The following is a 22,371-nucleotide window of genomic DNA, read 5'->3' as shown; positions in this document are numbered from 1 at the left end:
ATTGTGCTTCTTCGCAGGGCCCTCTCATGCCTCCCCGTGACCTTGCTGTTTGGTCAGAGCCCTGTGCCTGCTTTGGGAAGGGAGGCAGGGGTGGGATGAAGGGGTGGGTTTGGGGGTGGGGGATGGGTTCCCTGAGTGGCTAGGTCTGGCTTGGGGGGGGGGGGGAGTCGAATGTCTCTGCTTTGGCCTAGGGTTTGGCCTTGCCTGGGAAGATACTTCCAGCGTGTTAATCTGGTTAAACACTCCCACTTGCCCCAGTATTTACATGGCATGCAGTGATTCATCCCAGCTTCCTTTCCCAGTGGCACCACCTCCCCTGGCCCCTGCCACACCTTGTCTGGGTTAATATGTCCTTACTATCCAGAAAACAAAATGAAACATACAAACAAACCAACCTCTAAACCCCAAATAAACAAGCAAAACCCCATTACCCCCATTCGAGGATGATTTTGAGATTTAGACTCCGTTGTAATTGTGAAAATGTCATGCTTACTTCATGCTGTTTAAAAAAAAAAAAAAGTAACTGTTTTTAGGCCTTACCCTAGACTGTCTCCCCAGCACCTCCCTATCCCAGTTCCTTGCTGCCCTAACCCCATACTGCCCTTACCTTTTTGGAACTGTAAAGGCCAGTCTGATGTTAATAAAGTGTGTTACACTGTCTCTCTTTTCATCTGATCTACAACTGGATCTCCAAAAAAGAAAAAAAAAAAAAAGTAGGGTGGAAAGGAGGGAAGATGAGAAGAAGGCTTATACAGGCCCCAAAGGCCTTCCTCTACTAGGTTGGTGGATTTCATTATAGTTTTGTTTTTTTTTTTTAGGTGTTTAAGTGTGTGTGTGTACAGACACATTTGTATATACACATGCATATATATATTGCATTATTGTGCTGTCCTTTTAGGTTAAGCAATAATAGGAGAGAGAGAAAAGCAGGCATCAGGAAGTTCCCTGGACTGCTTTCTAACTAAGAAGGGTGAAAAATGAAGCAGCTTTGACACTTGGCTCCCTGTGAAAGCCGGGTAACCTCTCCCCCCTTCCGAGGCCCCGGCCTTTTGTTCCTGGAGAACGGAGCTAAGGTACTTTTTCTCTCAGACCAAAGGGAGCAGGCAAGGAGTCCCCTTGTGAGCGCATCGCCTTTAGATGGCCTGCTCATGGTTATTGTCAATGCAGACTTCCCAAACAATTGCTTCGGGGAGACACAAAAGCAAAAACATTTGTCCTATTTTTTTAACCTCTTTGTTTTAGATTTTTTTTTTTATCCATTCTTTAAATTTCACAGTTTCTATTTGTCCGCAGAGAGACAAACGGAACAGCGTGAAGCGCATTTCACCGTAGGCCTCACTGGCGATTGGAACAGCCTCAATAGAAACCCAAATTCTAAAACACTGGCTGACTTGGAGGATATGTGAAATTTCAGCTGGGGGGTGGGGCAGGGGCACGGCTGTGAAGTCAGATTAGCACAGATTTCCAACAAAAATGAACTGCACTGAAAAGATGAATCGCAAAAAATGGGATTCTAGAATTACTTGGGGCAAAGCGTGAAAGGGTCACCTTTTGTTTATCTTCTGGTATCTTGTCCACTATTTAAAAGTGGTCACTGGCTAGGGAAGAATTGAAATTACTCATTAAAAAGGAAAAAAAAAAAGAAAGAAAGAAACTGAGATGGGTGGCTGTGGATGTGACAGAGCACACTCAAGTGGAGGCTAGTCGGTGTACATGGTGGAAGTGATACTGAGCTGAGATTTTTATTTTTATTTTTTCTAAACTAGGATTCCTGTAAACAGACAATGTCCCCTGTCCCCTTTCTTTTCCTCTCCTGTTTCCTGTTCCCTTTCTTCTGTCCCGACCTCGGTCCCCCTCCAAGACGTCGGGTGGTTGGTTTTGCTGGCCACTGTGGAGGGATGTGCCAATCAGCTGGGGGATGGCTCAGGAGCAAAATGGGGCGTTCACCTCTTCCCCCACCCTCTCCTTGGCCCAAACAAAGCACTGCTCTCTCCTGTAGCAAGTAGACGCCTCGACTGTGAGGCAGTCTTTATGCATCTGTCTGCCTTGCCATTAAAATCCTCAATTTCAAGGTTTAGAAGCACAAACGTAAAAATCCCCCTGGGTATAAAAGTCTTGCATGGCAAATTCTCTTTGCCCTTTCTGGAAAAAAAAAAAAATGTTTCCAAAAAAGAAAAAGAAAGAGAGAGAGAGAGAAAAAAAAAGGAGAGAGAGAGAGAGTGTGTGGTGACCTATTTGCCTAACATTTAAGGCTGTTTTAAGGCAACTTCTATATTTTTGCTTCCTTGAGACTTGGGCTTTTTCACTTAAAATTATTTTGGGAAAACCCTTTAGAATCACCAATATAAAAGAAGACGACCCATTTGTCTTTCTCGTGTCCACGATTGACAGGTCCAGGAGTTGAGTTGGAGAGGGCAGGTAAATAAAATAGACAGCGTTCCACCTGGGATGGGGCAAACATGAATCTGTGGAATCAGCACCGCAGTCATATGCCAAGGCCTTGCGATCCGTGCCAGAGAAGTGTGAAACAAAACAGTTGGTGTGGAGGCTCTCCTGACCCTCCAGCCCTCACTAGCGGCTGCCCGAGGTTGGTCTGTATTCTGCCCCATACCCAGGAGGCTAACACCCCCCTGCCCCCGGCCCACCGCAGGTAACTTGCCCCTAAATAAAACTACCTTGTTTTGGTGGAGTGAGCTCAGATCACGGAGCAAGATTCAGCTCCAAATGTATTTGTGTTTATTTGGAGGGACATGTCAGTGTATGCCTCTGACCCCAGGTTCTAGCCCCCAGAACATTTAAGCACGGTTTTAAAATCAGCGTGGATATAAAACTTAATAAAAATAGAATGATCTGGAAGAATTGCACATATCCACCTAAACCAATTGTGCTCTGAAGAGGGGCCGGAATGCTGACATCGTCTGTATCTCTACGCAGGGATCATATTTAGCTTTGCCGAAGTGAAAGGATCCAGCATTAGAGAGGGAATATGGGGGTGGGAGTCCAGGTCTGGCTGGGTGAGAACTGTAATTTATCAGCCAGCTAAGCAGTAGTGGGCAGAGCTCTGGCTTGGAGAATGGGTAAGGGGAGGAGATGAGAAGGGGCCAGTGTTCCCCTGCTTTATTTTTAAATATTTATCCTTTGGTTGTTGCCAATCAGGCTTTCTAGAGGAGCCGAGCCTGGCGATGGAGAACTGTGGAAGAGCTGCCCTTTCTGGCGGTGGCTTTATTTGTCATTGTGTTCAGGAGGCAGCCTGAGAATATGAGGCTGTCAGTGCTGGGCAGGCATGGGCTGACCATCAGGCAGCTGCCCTGTCCTGAGCTTGGGGACCGAGTTTGTAACATGGATTTCGGGAGAGACTGAAGGTTCCCTGTGTCAGTGTGTGCTTTGCAAATTCCCTCTGCAGAGGTCTTGTTTGGTTTAAGGGTGAAAATGAGTTGTCCCCGAGGTAGCAGCACCCCGGCTTTTATGCAGTCATATTCATTACGGCCCACAGGCTGTTCGGTTACCTGCCTGTGGCTTACCTGTGAAAATTTTGTCTGGAACAAAAGACAGGCTTGAGTAGGCCTCACCATTCCGGTAGCTATTGCAGGATTAAGATAAAGAAAAGGGATCAGGGTCACTCTCTTTTCGGCTTGTCAGGCTTCTGAGGTGTGGATGGCCCGTCACCCAGGGCCTGCCTGGGACAGTGGCAGAATCATGGCAGCACCCTTCTGCCAATTCCTCCTCAGTCTCTCAGATTACCTTAGATCTTGTCTGTGGTTTTTTTTCCCCGCCTAGCTTTCATTTTGTCGAAGGTGTTTATGTGTCTCCTGTGCCCTCACCCCTACTCACCATATTTAACAAGATTCTGAGGTTGTCCTGTGCACAGAACTCAAGGGGAAGCTGCAAAAGTCAAGTTTCCAGGGGTGGAAGCGTTTTCCTGTTGTCTCTGCTTCATCAGTTAGGCCCATGGGGGTAGCTTCCAGTGAGGAGGGAAGTCTGGAATCTCTCTCTTTTACTCAGAGAGATTTCCGGGGGTATCTCAGAGGGAAGGAGGGCCACCTCACTCGCCTTCAGTGCCGGCATGGGCATCATCATCTTCATGTATTATTCATAGTCACTTTTTCAATTAAATTATTAATTGGTTTTCTTTAAGGTGTTCCTGACTCATGTGGGCGACATAAATAACAGCGTGTTTTGAAAACACCACCTGTTCTTGAGCCTGAGGTCAGGCCTTCTGAAACAGCTCTACAGTGGCCATACCCTGGTTCACAAGCCCATCCTCCATCCACCCTCCTTTTCTGCTCTCCCCCTCACCCCCAAGTTTGACTAAATTTGGCCTGTGCCCTTCTTTGTCCCTAATCGGACATGATTCCCTAGAGGCAGTTCTTTTCTTCCAAGGCCCTAGCTTGGGTGGAAAAATGCAAAGGCTTTTTTATGTATTTATTTATTTATTTTGGTATGGTAAAATATAGACAAGGGGGTTAGTCTGCGCCCAACAGGTTAGGTATTTACATAGATTTGAACCCGAATTCTATTGTACCAAAAAAAAATGCTTTCTACAAAGGGAGACGGTAGTTTTCACCAACCAGCATAACCCCTTTCTCCCCGTCAGTGTGTGCTTAATGCAAATACGATTCCATACATTCTGCTCTTCGCCTGGTGAGCTTATTATATTTCTAACACTTGCATGGTTCATTATTGTGCAGTAGGAAAAGACTCGGCGGCTGCAGGGGCAGCCTGGGTGGCTGGTTTTCAGAAAGAGAAAAAGCAGGTGTCTTTCTGTGCCGAGAATGAAGACTAGATTTAGGAGGAGGGTGGAATTCTGTCTGAGAGGACTGGAGACTTCCGGTGAGCTTTCAAGGGGCCTGCCTGAACGTAACAGAATGCAAAAGGTGAACTTAGGGGGACCCAGCAGTGCCCAGCAGTTGCTTTGACCAGCTGAGGTGGCCCTGTTCGGTTCGATCCTGGTGGTAGAATCTCCCTGAGCCGGGCACCTCTCTTGCCCACTCTGAAATGCTGTATGGCTTGTAAGGACAGACTCCTTTCTGAAAAGCGCATGGCTGCAAAATGCTTGTCCTTTTCTAATGCTTTCTTCTCCTTTCTCCTCACAAACTGTCCTTAAACTCTCAATGGAGAGTAGGGGCTGTTTTCGTAAGTTTCTGCAGCTGAAAAACAGAAGTGCTCTGTGAAGCAGTTTAATAGGATGGGTGTGTGTTTCAAATAAATTCCTGTCCATATTGGCTAAAGTCCTCCTGTTAGAGTGGCCTGGCTCTGACGTGGACAGGGCCCAGGGACTGATGGATCAGGGTTCGGAGGCCCTGACTTCTTTTTTTTCTTTCTTTCTTTCTTTTTTTTTTTTTTTTTTTTGGTGGCTGAGGGCGCGTCCGTTTCTTTCAGGCAGGCCTTTGACTTTTGATGAGCCGGTGCGGTCAGTGCCTCGCGGGGACGCGGCTTTGTTCCTGCCGGGCCGGTTCCTGGGTTGGTGCAGGCCAGGGCAGTCAAGGCTCCTGTCCCCAGGCGAGTGCGGCTCAGCCTGCCTCCAAGGCCGGGGCTGGGAGCCTAGGCCCAGCAGCCCGGGCCCTGCTCCTGTGTGTTTGTGCGTCTATGTCCCCAGGTCCCCGCAGGCGCGCGGGCGCGGCCACCGTGAGCAGCCCGGCCTGCGCCCAGCGCGACTGTAGATGTCAGGCTTTGCCCGGGGAGCCGAGAGGCTGCGGGGCTGTGAGTTTCAAATTAACCTTCCGCTTTGTTGCTGTGTAATGTGGATCCCCGAAGGCCCCCCGCCCCGCCCGCCCCCCTTCCTCGGGCGGTGCGCGCTGCAAACTGCGAGTTGAGCTTCATTTACATAAAGCGATTCCGGGCGGGCGGCGCAGGAGGAGGAGAGAGGCGGGCAGGCCGGGACGGGGACCGGGACGCAGCGCCGCGCCCCGTGGGTGAATCCCCGCCGCGCCTGGGGGACCTCCCTCCCGGGGCAGCCCGAAGATCGCCAGCCCGGGCCGCCACCATGCGCGCCCCGCCCCTGCCGCCAGGCCCCTCGCTCCTAGCCTGCGCCACCGCCGAGCCCGGGGGGCAGCGGGAGGTGGGGAGAATGCCGCCTGGGGTGGGTAAGTTCGGGGCTCCGCTGCCGCTGGAATCTCCCGTTGTCGCGCTGGCCCGAGTGGTGGCCCCCGGACCTCCGAGTGCCTCCTTCCTCCCGAGGTGTCGGGAGGCTTTGTGTGCCAGGTGAGTGCAGCCTCCCTCCCCCGCCGCGCGGCTCGCAGCCGGCCTTGCGCTGGAGGCAGGTGCTGCGAGTCTTGGCTGAACTTCCCATTCTCTTGGGGCATGTGGGGGAAGGGCAGGCTGGATGCACTTGAACTCCTAGACTCCAGGAGGAACCTACCTGGGGAGAAAGTGGTTAGAGTCTTCTGGGCCCCCGGAGTACGTCCCTTCTTCCATGCCCTCTTGCTTTCCTTCCTGACCGCCTCCTCATTCTGATTTTGGGTTAGTTCCTAATACTTGGCGTACTGGTGTCATTGAGAACTTTGGGGTCTTTGCTCTAACACACCTCCTCTTCAGAGAGGGAGAGAGAGAGAGAGAGAGAGGGAGAGGGAGAGAGTGAGTTAGAGTTAGAAGCCACTGGTCAGTTTGCAGCAATGTGAAGAATGTGCCTGTTTGGGGAGTAATTAAAGAGAGAATCAGTGTAGAGCTGGAGGGGACCTATGGAGCTCATCTTGGCCCGGCCACCCTCTAATTTCGGTTTGTTCTTCTGCCAGAGCCCGTACAGCATTTATTTTGGGAGCGGGGGTGGGGCGGGGGGGACCCGTAGGAAGGAAAAGGTAAAGATTTTTATTCAGCTAAGGAGGAGAGATGACCAAGTTAGGGTAGCAACAAGAAAGAAAAAAATATGGCAACCAAAAGTCATTTTGTCGGCGTAGAGAGAAAAAAGGTTTCTGGAAAACAGCCCTTTCTGTCTTGTACATACCTATGTAATGATGGTAGGGAACCTTGCCTTCAGGGGAAAGCCCACAGCCATACATGGCACACTCAAGCGGAGTTTCAGCAGCCAGACTCAGTGGCACACTGCATGCCAAACTGGTTTAAAGGTGACCACCGGGGAGCAGGTGAATCCGTGAGCCCCCCCCCCCTTTCGCATTTGGGTCATTTATCCGCCTTTGAAGACTCCTGAAGCCGCGGTAGTAACCACAGACAGTCCAGACTTCCCATCTGGAACACGGGGAAGGCCTTCTCAGGCTCTGGCCAGGCAGGGCCTGCCTGCCTGTCTGCCTGCCTGGCCGGAAGGCATCAAGGCACAGCAAGGAAACAGACCTAAGCCTTGAAGAGAGATAGTGAGAAAGTTACACGTCACCTTCATCTTACTTCATTTCAGGCTTTGAGATCCTTGGAGACGAGTCACTAAATAAATAGAGTATAATTTGAAGCTCGCCCTAGCTGGGGGTAACTGTTTCTTTACCATCAAGCAGCAGGTGCCAGCGTGGAGAGTTGGCCCCTGGGGTCCCCTCATTCCTAAATTCAGGAGGTGTCAAACCTTCATGTTCTTTTAATGGCTGTGGTTTCTGGATAAGTTTCAAGGGAAACCCTAAAAAAAAAAAAAAAAAAAATCACGAGTTCCAGTGAGCTGGGCTAGAGTGCTGTGGCCCAGACAACATTAAAGAGGAAAGCATAGACCTTCCGAGGTAACCTGATCAAGGCTTGCAGTGGGGAACTGGGAGCCTGTTTCTCGTTATCACAACATCCACTGGCAGCCCGAGATTCTAAATCCAGACGTGGAAAACAGGGAGCAGAGGTGGGCCAAGAGGGGTCTGGAGGCAGATGCTCAGCCGTGAAAGGATTTTTACAGACAGGGTCTTTGGAGGGGGCTGAATACCTGGGTGTTTGCACACCTGTATTTGTATATTTGTATTCATCCAGTTTCTTTCTTTCTTTCTTTCTTTCTTTCTTTCTTTCCTTTTTTTTTTTTTTTGAGGGGGGAGGCTCCGGAAGGCTCCCTTGCAGAGAGTGTGCAGCCGAGGAGGCCAGGAGCAACTTTTTCTCCCCCTCTTTTCTAAATCACAACAAAAGAGATTGTCTGCATTTGATTTTCAGTATGGTTTTCAGAAGACATGTAAAGTGCCTCTCAGAATGGGCCGGGGTCACACTGGGTCTTTTATTTCACTACACAAGTGTTATTTAATAACATGGGGTCAGTGGCAGAAGCAAGCACTTGTACACTCTGAAAACAGTTTTTTTTTCTTTTTCTTTTTCTTTTTTCTTTTTTTTTTGGAATGGCAAAGAATTCAGTGCCTTGACCTTCTGCCTTTCTGCCTTGGGTGCGGTGCCTCCCTCTTCGCCCCAGTCCAGTAGGTGCGCTTCCTATGGGATAGGACTCAGGTTCTAAAACCCGTTTTGATTGACAAGGAACTGGCTGATTCCCTGAGCACAACAAAAACAATGAACTGCGACCGCCAACCGCCTGAAATTTTAATTTTGGTTGCTTTGCACAAGTGAATGCTAAAGGAGGGTGGAAAAGGCCCAGATTAAATGGTGCTTCCAGGCGGCCTCTTGTTTGGCTTGTCCTGGCTGGACAGCAAAGTGTTTTCCTGCTGTTTTGGGCCTGGATTTTACTGCCATGTTAACTCGGTGCCAATTGGACTGTCAAGGAGCTAAAATAAGCAAGATCTCAGCCTTCACCATTAGGACTTAAAGTGATGGCTCCTATATTTTTGGGTGACCCGAAGGTTGTTGGTTCATTAGAATAAATCTGTGAATGCAGACTGTTAGAAATGGTCTTCTCATGCTGGTGGGAATTTGGCTGGTTCTTAAAAGAACTAAAACTAAAGTTTTGGTCACATGATGCACGTGTGTGTGTGTGTGTGTGTGTGTGTGTGTGTGTACACGTGTATGTATCTTCTAGAGACTGGGTTTTCTTGGCTTCTGGAGTGATAGGATGAGAGCCTGGGAATATTTGAGGGTCCAAAGCAGAACTAGGGAACTCGTTTTATTGGGGAGTTGCAAAAGTTTCATCTTAAAAAGTAAATATTTAAGTGACTAAGCAGCGTTTTCTCACAACGTGCGGAATTGCTGTCCCTACTTGCTCTCTGCATATTTCCCTTTGGAAGAGCTGCTAGCCTTTTTCTCAACCTTAGCCCCCTGAGTCTTCTGGCAAGGAGGCAGGGGGGAGTCTGGTCTGAGGAAGCTTGCCTGAGCCCTGCCTCCAGGCTGGTCAGCATGGCAAGCCTGATGCACCTGACGCCCCCTGTAACAACCTCAGGGCGTACAGAGTGTGCTGTGGTTTGTGCTTTCATTTGTGATTAAAATGCTTGCTGTTTGTTAGGCTGGCCTATTTCTGTAATGTTTGGGCCTGTTGGCCCACTCTGGTTCCCAAGGCTGTTGTAATTAGCCAGTATGGGGGCGGTACCATCAAAACACAACAGGAAGGCAGATTCCATTATTGAGAACTTCGTAGGGTTGTCTGCATGCTCTGGCGTGAGAATTGGGTTGTAATGGTTATTGTTAGAAATGGCAGCGAAGCTGTGACTCTCCTCCAGTCCTTATCCCCTGAGTTAAAGAACTGTGTGGCCAGGGAGCCAGGCAGCCTGTTTTAACGGAATCCAAGCTAGGGGATTCCCTAGCAGGAGTGTGGTGCCTTAGGGCCCTCAGCACAGCACCCTCTATCATGAAGACACCGAAACTGAGAAACAGGCCCACAGAAGCTAAGGTTTCCTCACACTGCCTTGAGGGAGAGAGACCCAGGCAGGAATCTTGGGTCTTTAGCACGCTGCTTTCAAAATACAGATGGAGGAGCCAAGCTATCAAAATCAACAACTGTCAGATTTGTTTTCTGTATGATTTAAAGTTGGCCATCACACAGTTCTGTCTGAGTGATGCTCAGACATCAGAGGGGTGTTTTGTTTTTTATTTTTATTGTTTTGTCATGTGGTAAATGACTGTTCCAGGGCCAGGAACCTAGGAACCAAGGAAAGTGAGGCCTAGCTCCAGTTGACAGACAGCAACATTGTGTTAATGTTTTCAGAGGGAATGTCACCAAGGAATGTGTTGTGGGTTCTTTCTTTCTTTCTTTCTTTCTTTCTTTCTTTCTTTCTTTCTTTTCTCCACCCCACCCCCCACCTTTTCTACTGTTTTTCATCCTTTGGGTCAGGGCACAGGGTGGTGAGGACCAAGGACAAGACAGAAGTGTTGCAGTGTTTCTAGAAAGTTCTTTACCCTCAAAAATTGCCCTGGCTGTTGATTTGTTAAAATCTTTGGTTTTTATCTTTATTTCCCCCTTTGGATGTTTTCTGCCTTTCTTTCACTCTTAATTCCCAGAGCTTCTTTCACAAGGATAAAGATGCAAATAAAAGCAGGAAAGGGTACAGCTTTTGTGACCTGGCAGATTGGCTCTGTTGCACAGCAAGAATTGTATTGTGTTGTTTTAGCCCAATGCAGGGTCTCTTAGTGGAGTATCTGGTGCCTCATCTGCCTTTTAGGTGAGCCCTTCTCCCAGTCCAACAAGAGGATTCCTGTGTGTGTGTGTGTGTGTGTATGTATGTCTGTCTGTCCATCTGTCCGTCCGTCCATCCGTCCATCCATACCTGCCTCTCCAGAGTCCTACCTTGCTTGTGTCCTGGGAAGGGCTTAGTTTACTGCACTCTTTGAACTGTCGATCTAGAGTCAGGTATGAGGCTTCCAGAGAAAAGAGACTTAAGACAGGCCAGACATTTGACCACCTTCCTACTGCGTACCCCTTCTGGTTTCCACTGGTTGAGGATGGAAGCTGTTGCAAGGCCGCTCCTTCTGATGGGCTGAGGGGAAGGAAGGGCTGTGTCTCCTTTTCTGGGAGGAAGGGAGTCCTACCCCAGGGTGTCATACCCCAAGGCCCTCTGCAGTGATTTTCTTGAATCTGTTTTTGAATGCGTCTGTTGGGGGCAGGAGTTAGGGATTTCTTGGTTATCTGAAGTTATCCCTAGGAAATCCTTGAGTGGACATGAGGAAGCTGGCTCCACTGATGTTATCCATTGCCCTGCCTGGTACTTGAGCCACCAACCTTTGACCTGAGAGTAAGGCCCCTGTCTAGGTGCTTCTGGAAGCAGGGGCTAATCTAATGTGTATGGGGGAGTTTTTGAGAGTTGGTGTGAATACGTGGGAGTCACTTTGGGGGTGACTTTGAGGATGATCGTGATGGGTTCTGACAGGTGGGAGTGGACACCGTCATTGTTTCTTTGTGTTTATCTGTTTGTTTGTCTGAGACAGCGTTTCTCTTGGTTGTCCTGGGCAGGCCAGGCTGGCCTCCAACTCACAGAGATCTGCCTGCCTCTGCCTCCCAGAGTGCTGGGATTACAGGCGTGCGCCACCACGTCAGGCTCGTGTCATTGATTCTTCATGTGTGAGGAGTCCTAACTGTTGTGATCCACACCACAGGCAGGATCGAACAAAAGGGCAATTTTGCTGGTTTCTTGGTTGCCCCGCATTCCAGCCAGTGAGATTGGAGACAAATTCTTCTGAGAGTATTGGCCAAGCCACGTTTTGGATAAACTGGTGCCTGCATACACTTTAGTCACAGACTTGTCCAGCACTTCAGTGTTGAAATTCCAGTTCAAAGGTGACTGACTGTCTCTCTGGAACCTCTGATCAGAGGGGCTGAAGCCAGATTAGCCCCGTACAGACAAGGTGGGGAGGGTATGTGTATGTTAATTCGATATCCAATTTCAGTCCCAGGCCCCTCCCCGAGTCCTGTAAGTGTCCATTCGAATGCACAAGTCTCCATTTTGCTGTCTCCCCTTTCAGGAGTCCACACCACCCTAAGTCTCTTAAAAGGATGTCCGTGTGGACAGGAACTCAGCTGTTCCCCATGCTTCCAGGGTCAGTGGGGCCTATTTAGGCTGCTCTTCCTGACAGTTTGTCCAGGGAAAATGGTGGAAAGGACACACGGATTTTTTTTTTAATTATTTGTTTTTTAACGCTACTCTGCAAGTTTTTTTTTTTTAAACAATTTTTCTTAACTGCTCAAGACAATGCAAGCCTCTTGTGCAGTTTCAAGACCTGCTTCCTAAAATGCTCTTTGGCACAGGGCCTTGCTTCTTAATGTACATTTGGCTGGTTTGGGTAAGTGGATTTTGCTTTCCTTATAACGGCCCTACCATCTCTCTCTGGATTATTTGCATCCTCCTGAAAGCGTCAAGTGAACTTCTGGACACACAAGGAAGCAGCCCTTGTGTGTTGGGGATGGGTGTCACCCCCCACAGCACCAGCTTTCCAGACAGCCATCACCATTCTGCCAGGTTGTTGAAGGCTGTTGCTTTATTCATTCTGATCACGGTGCTCGCTGGGGACTTCAGCCCTGTGTACCTGACTTCAGGAACATCTGTGTTCCTAACCTGGGTTGCTTACTTTTTCATAATATAATATATTGCCCACTTTGAAAGTCCGGGTAAGCTAGACGTGGTCCATGCCTGTAATCCCAGCATTTGGGAGGCCTGAGGCAGGAAGGTCAGGAATTCAAGGCTAGTCTGAGCTGTGTAGTCAGACCCTGACTCCAAAAAGGATAAACAAACAGATAGTAGCTTCAGGTAAAGAGTGGCAGAAATGATAGCAGCAGGTTGAACCCAAACCTCCCTACCCCTTGCCCTTTTCAAAGAGCAAGTGGAAAACTGGTTTTCCTTCAGAAGTTATTAAACCTACAGGCATCTTTGGGGAAAGCGGAGAACTTGTAGGTCTTTTAAAGAAAGAACTGTATTGATCAGGGTTCTCTAAAGAAACAAAAAGAACAGAATGAATGTATGTAGTGAAAGGGGATTCATTAGGCTGCCTTGTAGGATTTGGTCTGGATAGTCCAGCAGTGGCTGTCTCATGCTGGAGAGACAGAGTCTGGCAGTTTTTCAGTCCACAGGTTGGATGTCGTGCAGGTTGTAGTAAGGCACTGTGGGCTGGCAGGATTCCTGGAGAGGTCTTTGGTCTCTATTGAAATCTCAAAGAAGGGCGTCGCCCCCTCCCCGCCCCCTGAATATTGGTGGAATGTCAAAGCAAAATCTCTTACAGGAATGCCCGCCAGCTTCTGTTCTAGTTGATTCTGGTAGTCAGATTGACAGCCAAGATCAGCCATCACAGGTGACTATCACAGGTTGTCCTTATTGGGGACAACTGTAAGAACTGTCCAGATGTTAGAGAACTGGCTAACAGGAAGTCTGGGTACCAACTCACTGATGATGGACAGGAAGAGGCATCGCCTCTTTCCTTGGTGAAGGGACAAATTCATGCCTCAGGAAAACAGACCCATCAAGGGCCAGAGTCCCTCTCTCATCTGTAGACTCCATTGTTCAACTCAGTTTCTGGAATGCTGGGCTCAGCTCTGTGGCCTTTTCCTGCATGGTTCTGAACCAGCCCCTTAGCTCCTTTGAGCCTCTCTTATTTCATGTGTCGGAGGGTGTGATCTCATACCTGGAGTCGGTGGTGGGACTTCAGTAACCCAGAGGACACCTGAGGTACTTAGGGTATAGAGGAGACACAGATGTTAGTTAGCTCCCTCATTCCTGCAGAAGGCCTCCACCACTTTTCCGAAAACCACACCCTGTTAGAGAGTGACTAAGAGGTCGAGTTTCTTACACTCTTTTCCAGCTGGCTGTGAATAAGCCACCTCTCTCACATCCTGGAAGTGTTCTGGAGCCCGAGGGTCCGAATTAGAACCAGGGTCTTTCCCCTCCCATCTTCCCCACGTGCCTTCCCCACCCCCACCCCCAAGCCTGGCAGGAGGCCCCCTAAGTGAGCAGCCCACTCCGTGACCCACCTAGAGAGGCCTTCCTGTGCTGGCTTATATATGCTAATAGGCCTGACTTGTCCTGGCTTGTTTGTAGTGATTTGTAGAGGCATTTATATGCAAATACTATCAACTTGCTGAGTTAATTATCTTGTGCCCTCCCCCCCCCTCCAGCCCCTCTCTGGCGAGGCCTCCCGGCCTGACTGGCCTGATCTCTTTCAGCCTTGAACTCTTCCTGTCTTTACCCCTTAGTCTGTCCCCTTCCTGTACCAGCTGGCCCGGTCACAGTGTCTTCACTGCAGGGTTGCCTGTCACAGGAACCATGTGGTCTAATGTGGTAAACTGGGCGTGCCAGTGATGGGCCCAGTTTCAGCCTTTCTCTGAGGCAGCCTGTTGCCTACAGAGGAGCCCAGCTCACGCAGTGCTGGGCTTTCAACTGTTTTACCAGCTACCTAGAGAAACAGGTGCTCAGCTCTGTCAGTCTTTGGAACTCCGTCTTTAGCGAAGATCACAGCTTTTACGGTTATTTTCATCTTCCCATATTTAAACAACTACCACTTATTAATTCTGAGTCAGATGGTGAGAAGCTATTCCAAAAGGATGTACCTTCTTGCTCCCAGTCCTGGGAAATCAGAGTGGCTCTCAGACCAAGCTTTCTATTGACATTTAGGGGTGGATAATTCTTGGTGGGGGGCACTTATGCTATATTTGCATATAAATACCTAAGCATTCGGTAGCATCCTTCACTCAAGTGGCTTCTTTCTGGCCACTTGATGTCAGTAGCTCTCTCTCCTGCTGACCTGACAGTCAGACTTGTCTCTAGAAATAGCCTGAGGAGGTAGAGCTGCTCCCCCCCGACACTCCCACCCACCCCCCCCCCCCCCCGTAGCTGAGGACCACAAGGTAGAGGTAGTTTCTCCAGGGATGAAGACATGGCAGGTCTCTGGCCTCTCTGGCCAATTTCTGCACCTCCTGCTGCTCTGCCTGAATGGCAGTGTGCTAGCTGAGCCGCCTCTGAGCTTGTGACTCTGGTCATCAGGTGGTTCTGGGGACTTAATTTCATGGTAGTCTTTTCAGGGTCTGGAAACCAGTAGTCTTTCCTTTCGAGGCATAGTGGTGACCTAGCATTTGAGGAGATGACATTCTTGTCTGTGGCAGGTTTCCTCAGTGGCTAGAGAGCCAGCACCATGTGAGCACACACGTCTGGAGGAAAGTATCAGCAGGTCATAGCAGTCCTTCTTGGGACTGGCCACACTTGCGGTACGAGCTGACAGAGCATTGGACATCTGGGTTGACTCTGTCCTTTCCGGCTGGAAGTCCGGTCATTTTCTACAGTTACTGAGGCAGTCTCTCCATTCCTTCCTCCCGTCTTCCCTCTTTTCCTCTCTCCCTTCTTTCCCTTAACCCCCACTCCCACTGTCTCTGGGTGGTGGATCTTGACTGCACAGATGCCCAGAGCAGTAGCCAAGGAAGCAGGGTCTCTAAACTCTGAACCCTAGGGAGGTCCTCACACGGAGAGGACCCTGGCCAGGCCTACAAAAAGGGTAAATACACGAGGGCTCAGCGGTGCTCTTTTGACACCACACAGACTGATGGTTTAGGGCTAATTTTGTGTACAAGGTCCCTTTTGTTAGTCAAGGGGGTGAAAGTCCACAGCTGTGCCTGGAAATTGGGGAAGGGCCGAGTGGGATGGCCTTGTTTTGGAAAGTCTAAATGCAATACTAATGGCCAGGATCTAAGCGGGTGATGTATGTGCCTTTGACTGGGCCTCCAGATAAGGTGGAGAGAATTTTAAAAGTTACTTTAGTGCAACCTCCCAGATAACTGTATGCCTGGGGCCAGTCACGATTTATGGCCAGCTGGTAGTCATGGCTGTGTGCAGGCCTCACTTTATCTTTTGAGTTTAGGCTCTGTAGCTTAACTGGTAACGCTGTGTTTATCTTTTTGTAGGGGAGAGGGTACAGATGGGTGTTTTGATCAGGTTTTCTTCGTAGAGCTGTTTATGTTTCTGCTGCTTTGGGGTGCTGCATCCTGGGGTGCAGGCCCCATAAAGTGTCAGGGCCTTCCACCGATGTGGGCCTGGGGGAGGGGTGCAGAGGCCTTGTAGAGCCCTAGCCCAGGTTCCTTTCCTCTCCTCTTCCTTTCTGCCACCCTGCTGGCAGGCTTGGCCAGCACAGCCAGCCAGCTTTCCCAGGAAAACAGCCCAGTTGTGGGTCATGGGCACCCAAGCTTTTATGGGCACGAGCTGAGCTGAGGAATCTGATGATACCCAGAGAGATCTTTCATCCCACACCGAGGCCTTCTGGGAGAAAAGTTATCTTTCTGATACAACTGGGAGAGGCTCAGCATCTAATAGTGTGGACACCCTCCTCCTGCCCCAGCCCAGCTTTCTTCAGGAGGAACCCCATGCTGAGAAATACCCCTAGACTTTGCTTCTGGGAAAAGAAGGGTTTTATTCAGTTCATGTAGACTTTGCCTGTTTATTTAGTTATTGTTATTATTATTATTGGCTTGTTTGTTTTTGAGACAAGGTAATTTCTGCTGACCTGGATCTCACTGTGTACACCTGGCTGGTCTTGAACTCTCCAGCATTTGCCTACCCTTGACTCCCGGCTGGATCCTGAGATTAAAGGTGTATGCTATCATGCCCAGCCTACTTTGCCTTTAATAATCAGGTTGTGACATGTGTCACATCAATTTTGTCTTGAAAAAACAATTATTTTATACTCCGTGAAAGTCTGTGTGTGTGTGTTTGTGTGTGTGTGTGTACCCTCAGAGGCCAGAAGAATGTATAGGATCTCCCCTAGAGCAGGAGCAGTAGCTGGAACACTTGTGAGCCACCCAAATATGGGTGCTGGGGACCGAACTTGGGTCCTCTGCCAGAGCAGTTTGCACTCTTAACCGGCAAGCTGGCGCTCCAGCCTCTTCCGTTGTGTCTTATTTGAATTTAAGAAGTTACAATGTTACAAGTCTTAGGTGGCAGTAAGGATAAAAGGAAAAGATCCTCTGATCTTTGGAGTTAATCTACAGAAATAATGTCATTGTAGGAAGAGCAAACGTAAGCAGGAGGTTTGTGGGTGTCTTTTCCGGGACAGAAGATGGAGCAGACTCCTCCCTCAGACCCCTCACTTTACCTACTAGGTAAACTGCTGCCATCTGCTTAAAAAAAAAAAAATTTTTTTTTTTTCTCATTTTAAATCCTCAAAGACAAAGGGACCTGAAAGCTCAGACCTGTCCTGCCACATTCCTGAGTAATTTGGTTTTGATTAACCCAAGGAGAGAAGTTGGTTTCTCCTAGCGACCGACTCCGGGACGGAGGGGATCAAAGCGCCAGGAGGGCTGGTGCCCCTCATGCGAGGTTCCCCTCCTCCTTCCCGCCCTCTGCTGGCCCCTGTGCCCTCCCCCCACCTCCCCCCAACGTGTAGAATCCTGAGCCTTAGCAACTCGGAATTTCTGTCTCTCCTAGACGTGGAAGTGTCTCAGCACTTTGGGTAGACCAACCGGGGAGAACCCCATCTTTCTTGCGCCCCCCCCCCCAAGCTGCAGCACGCATTCCTGTGCTAATCCTGCTGCCAGATTGCAAATGGCTGTAATTGTGTGTGCCCCAGGATGGGCCGATGTGCGGCTTTTCTTCTTTGAGGAGGTGGCTAAAAAGTTCATTTACATAGAGAAATGAGACTGGCCTTGTGATCCCTTGTAGTAGAATAGGCTCTGCCTAATAGGAAAGGGGCCTCCTCTGTGCCTTTCCCATCCCACTCCTGGGAGGAAGGGAGAGAGGGTGTCTGAGAGAGAGAGAGAGAGAGAGAGAGAGAGAGAGAGAATGTGTGTGAGAGAGAATGTGTATGAGAATGTGTGAGTGTAAGAGTGTATGAGTAAGAGTGTGAGAGTGCAGGTGCCCATGCGTGTCTCTGTGAGAGAGGGAGGAGAGAGAAGGAAGGGGGAGAGAGAACCAGAACACGGTTGTCCGTGTCCTGCAGGGCATTTTTCAAGGGAAGGAAGTTCAGATAGAACATTCTGCTCTTGATAATAGGAAACCAGGGTCTCTGATTGGCCTCCCCGTGGCTTTCTTCCCATTAACCCGTATTCAGTACCCTTTCCTTGACTTTCGTAGAGCCTTTCCATGGGGTGTGACATCTCGGAGGAACGTGTGCCACTTTCTAGAGCTGACTTGTCTCCTCCGGGACTTAGAATTTGGTGGTGGGGACCCTGAGATGATCCAGCCAGTTAGAAGTGGGTGCTTGGGAGTCTGCGTCGTAGCTTCAGACAGGAAGAATCCCAATCCTACAGGAGGATACGCTGCTCTTGCAGTCCGAAGAGGAAGGGCAGGCAGAGGTTCTGGAACAAGGGCGCTCAATAGAAACAACCCAGTTTTATGAAGTTTTAAATGAGGTTCCTGTAAAGGTTCTTACCAGGCAAGTTAAAAAAGCACAACAGAATTAGCTTTACGATGACAGTTTACTTAGTATATTAGTTTATTAGTATATTAAGGATGTGGCCATTTAAACCTGAGTCCAGGATTTGAAGATTATGAATGAGATGCCCTTCTTTGGGCTTTAAGCCCCCAAGGCCTTGTGCTCCCTCCTCAGAGCACATCCCTGCTCACATCAGCCACGTGGCATGGACGCAGAGGCCACTTGCTGTGGACAGGGCAGGTCTGCAGTGAAAGGACAGCCCTGGCCCTTTGGAGGTTTTAGTAGGTGGAACTTGGTGACTCTTGGATCCTTCCTGAGGTTCAAGAGTGTGGGCCGAGTCAGGACACAGCTTCTCAGTCCCCACCCCCCTTTGGGGTCACTGGGAGGGTCAAATATGAATGTTGCCCCCTCTTGCTTCAAGAGTCTGTCCCAAGATGGAGCATCAAAGTCAGTGGCTGCAAGGGGACCGCTTCGTGCATGCCTTCTGGAGAAAGGTATGATAAGGGGTGATAAGGACACAGTCGGGACCCAACTGGGGAGTCTCACTCCTGGGTCCTACAACTTGGAAGGTTGAGCCACGAGGGTTGCCATAAGTTCAAGGTCAGCATGTGAGACTATATAGGTGAGTTCCAGGCCAGTCTGGGCTACAGCGAGACCAAGGGATGTGAGTAGGGAGTGGATAGCAGAAGCAGTCCTTGGTACGTGTGTGTGTGTGTGTGTGTGTGTGTGTGTGTGCTGGGAGTTTTACCTGAACCCTCAGGCATGCTGAGCAATCTAAGTCCTTTGGATAATACAGTCTCCCCCCACCCCCCACCCCTTTCGGTAAAGACAGGGTCTCAATATGTAGCCTTGGTCGGGAACTCACTGTAGACAGGGCTGGCTGTGAACGCCCAGAGAACCATCTGGCCTCCTGAGTGCTGACACAGCCAGCACCGCCCCAGTGGCGGCTTTTCCGCCTCCTTTTCATATATTTTAATTTTATGTGTTTGGGGTTTCTCTTAGGCGTGTGTCTGTACCATTTGTGTGCTAGAAAAGGGTGTCTGATCCCTTGGAGCTGGTGTAACGGACAGTTGTGAGCTTTGCCATGTCTGTACCAGGAACTGAGCCCTGGTCCTTTCTCAGAGAAGCCAATGCTCTTAACCACTGAGCAGGCTCTCCAGCCCCACATTAAAGCTCTTTGTAAGGTAAAAGCCGGGCGAACCATCTGTCAGAAAGAAGTGTCGTGAGAGGCATGTGTCTTGAGGAGCATGCTTCCACGAGAGTGGAGTTAGGCTTTTCTGCCTTCACACCACAGCCACCCCCACCCCTCTCCTTAGAGCCCGTGGTAAGAGCAGTTGTACTTAGGTATGACCCAGGTCACTCATCAATTTCTCCTCTTAGCCCATCTAAGGGCTCCCTCTGGGAGGCTAGTGGAATTTGTGCCCTTGGTAAACCAAGAGGTGGGTGTGTGTTGGGGTTTTGAAGCAGGGAGGTATCTAATTCCTTTAACAGTCTGCCCCCCTGGGGAGACAGGGAAAAAAAAAACAGAAAGAAAGAAAAAGAAAGAAAGAAAAAGAGAAAGAAAAAGAAAGACAGAAAGAGAAAGAAAGAAAAAGAAAGAAAAAAAAGAAAGAAAGGAAGAAGAGAAAGAAAAGAAAAGGAAGGAAGGAAGGAAGAAAAACCTAAGTGTGAGGTAGAAGGACCCTGGACTGACTGACCTCTGCTGGGGACCCAGCATTGCAGCTGTCTGACCCTGGGTGAAAAGTTCAAATCTGCATTTAAAAGGAGTGTCGTGACCCCCCTCCCCACCCCTTTCCCCAGTCAAGTTGAAACTGTTCATGTTTTTCTAGGATATGATCTGGCTTTGCATTAGGACATCAAATAGCTTCAGTTCCCTTGGCCAAGACCTGAAGATGCTGTGGGGAGGGGCTTTGCAAAGGAGCTTGTCTCCCGGAGTCCTTAAACAGCAGCTCTTAAACAGCAGTGGTCTTTGAGGACCAGAAAGGAGAGGAAATGGCTTCTTAGGTCAGACCCTAAAGCCCTTAGCCAGGTTCTTCAAGGCCATTAATGAGCTTTGTGGGGCCATGGGAGGTGGGAAGGGGTGGCATCTGATGCCCCCAAAACCACCTCTCCACGGAGGTGATGGCTTGAGTTGGTAGGTGGAAGAGTTGCTTTACTGTATCTTCTGATGATTGAGGGCCATCTGGGCTTTTCTCAGAAAGCATCTGTGACCTGGTTGGACAGAATTAAGATGGGCCCAGTGACAAAATGGTCCGGGTAGGAAGAGAGTTGTGGTAGCACTGTATTGGGGTGGGGTGGGGGTCTGAGAAATTGACTGGCCACTTCCTGCATAGAGGGAGCCTGCACTGATTTGTATATTGGACATTAGGTGAATGTAAACAGTTCAACCTCTCCCATTTTACATCCCTAAAGTGTCTGAGTGTGAATACAAATGGGTATTAGGGCCCCTGTGGTTTCAGTTACTTCCCTCCACCCCCTTCCTGGTGCTAACCTGTCCTAGGAGGAGGACAGTAAAGTCATTTGCAAGCCCGGAGCCTGGCTAGCCTTCTTTTTCTCTGCTTTGCGGAGGCCACTCGCACAAGGCTTTTGGATGTTTTGCTCTCTTGTCTGGTGGAGCAAGTGTTTGCTAGGCCCCTGGACTCTGTCAGGTGCACTTGGAAAGCTAGGAACTGAGTCAAGGTGGCCCTTTAGCTCTGCCAAATGGTAGCACACACCCCTTTCCTTCTTTTCCATTCTGTTTGTTTGCTTGCTTGTTTTGGAAAGGGACTTGAACTCTGGAGCCTTGAAAGCACATTATGGTGTCTGCAAGGCTCCTGCCTTCTAGAAGGGGTATTTTTTTTTTCTTTTTCTTTTTTTTTTTTTTTTTTTTTTTTTTACCAGCATGTTTGCCTCCTCTTCAGGAGATCTTAGAATGCACAGTCTTGAGGACTGTGGCAGGCCACCCACTTGCCCAGAAGCTTCTGGGATGTGCCCTGTGTTAGCCTGCTGGCGTCCTTCTAGAACCGCCTCCCACTGAACTCCACACCCTCTCCTTAGTTCCTGGAAGGGGCTACCTTCCTTTCCACCACAGGGCCGCTCTGACCCACAGAGGAACAGGTCGTTCCCCTCCCTGTGTATGGTTGGGTTCTGGTTCATGTGTTCGAGGCCTGGACAGTTCTGTTCCTTGCGGTGGCCCTGAGTCCAGTCACGCCATCACAGGGGCATTTTAATTAGCAGTGCCTTAGTCATTAGTGAGTTATTGTTTTTGTCTGGAAACACTTAAGTACTGTTTACTCGATGTCTCAACGAGATGCAAAACAGCAATTAAGCAGAAATTTGTTGTATGAGGCAGGGACCAAAATGGATCGTCACAGGCCAGTTGTGGTTCCTTCAAACCAAGGAAAATCGCTTTCCCCTTTGGCCTCCTGATCATTGGAATGCTCCAGATCCTCCGCTTCTTCCCCGACCTGCCCCCTAGAGTTATTGGGAAGAAATACTTGGGAACCTTCGGGTTTCACTGGAGGGTATGGACGCCCAGGCTTGAAGTGCTAATGTTTACATTTCTTCCCTTGACATTTTTCTTTTCTTAGTGACCTGGGATATTTCGAAACCCTTTCCTATGAAGATTAACTGTTTGTGATAACTTCTCCATACCCCCCGTGTGGTGATGATTTATAGAGCCCGAGTCTTTTCTCGTCATGCATCTTGAGACCACATGTCCTGTTAGTCTCACAGAGTCATTGTGACCTTTTGGCAGCGTGGGATAGTAGGGTAACTAGCTCCCTTACATTTACTTTTTTTTTAAGTGGACTAGCGAAGAAGAAGTTAAGAGGATTTCAGGCTGAGGCATAGCCGGAGAGGCAGTCGAAAGCAAGACAAACAAAATAAAACAAACCCCAAGTTGAGTAGGAGGGGCTTTCTTGTGACTGCAGCTTAGGCAAGTGGCACTGAACTCGGAGGAAGCGATCCGCTGCCAAGCCACCACCCCTCTCACCTCTGGAGGATTATGGGAAATGGAATCCCATGAACAGGCTGGGGGATCCTGCAAGGAAGAGTGGCTAGTTAACTCTGAATAAACACATTGGCAACCGTGGGCCAGAGTCAATTCTTCCTACTCCGTTCTTCACTGGGGACCCTGGTTTCCCACCACTCTGTGGCTCTTCCTGCCTCCTCCTCTTCTTCCCACCCCCTTTTTCTCTTTTTCTTTCAAACAATATCTTCTGACTTCCAGATTTCTGATAAATTGATAAGAGGCATCTGAGTGAGTCAATAGAG

The 22,371-nt window shown here is 49.2% G+C and overlaps 1 protein-coding gene across 1 annotated transcript in view; it reads left to right on the top strand.

Moving 5' to 3' along the window:
• The first annotated feature begins 5,871 nt into the window (after positions 1-5,871).
• The window catches only part of Zfhx3 (zinc finger homeobox 3), a 245,130-nt gene continuing 228,630 nt past the window's right edge, over positions 5,872-22,371 (top strand). Inside the window, 1 exon segment of the mRNA XM_060392012.1 lies at positions 5,872-6,201. The gene's annotated coding sequence lies outside the window, so the exon portion shown is untranslated.

Source organism: Meriones unguiculatus, chromosome 10, assembly GCF_030254825.1.
Source record: "Meriones unguiculatus strain TT.TT164.6M chromosome 10, Bangor_MerUng_6.1, whole genome shotgun sequence".
Lineage (NCBI taxonomy): Eukaryota > Metazoa > Chordata > Mammalia > Rodentia > Muridae > Meriones > Meriones unguiculatus.
The sequence above is the reverse complement of the archived record's forward strand: the minus strand, read 5'-3'. Positions and strand labels throughout refer to the sequence as shown.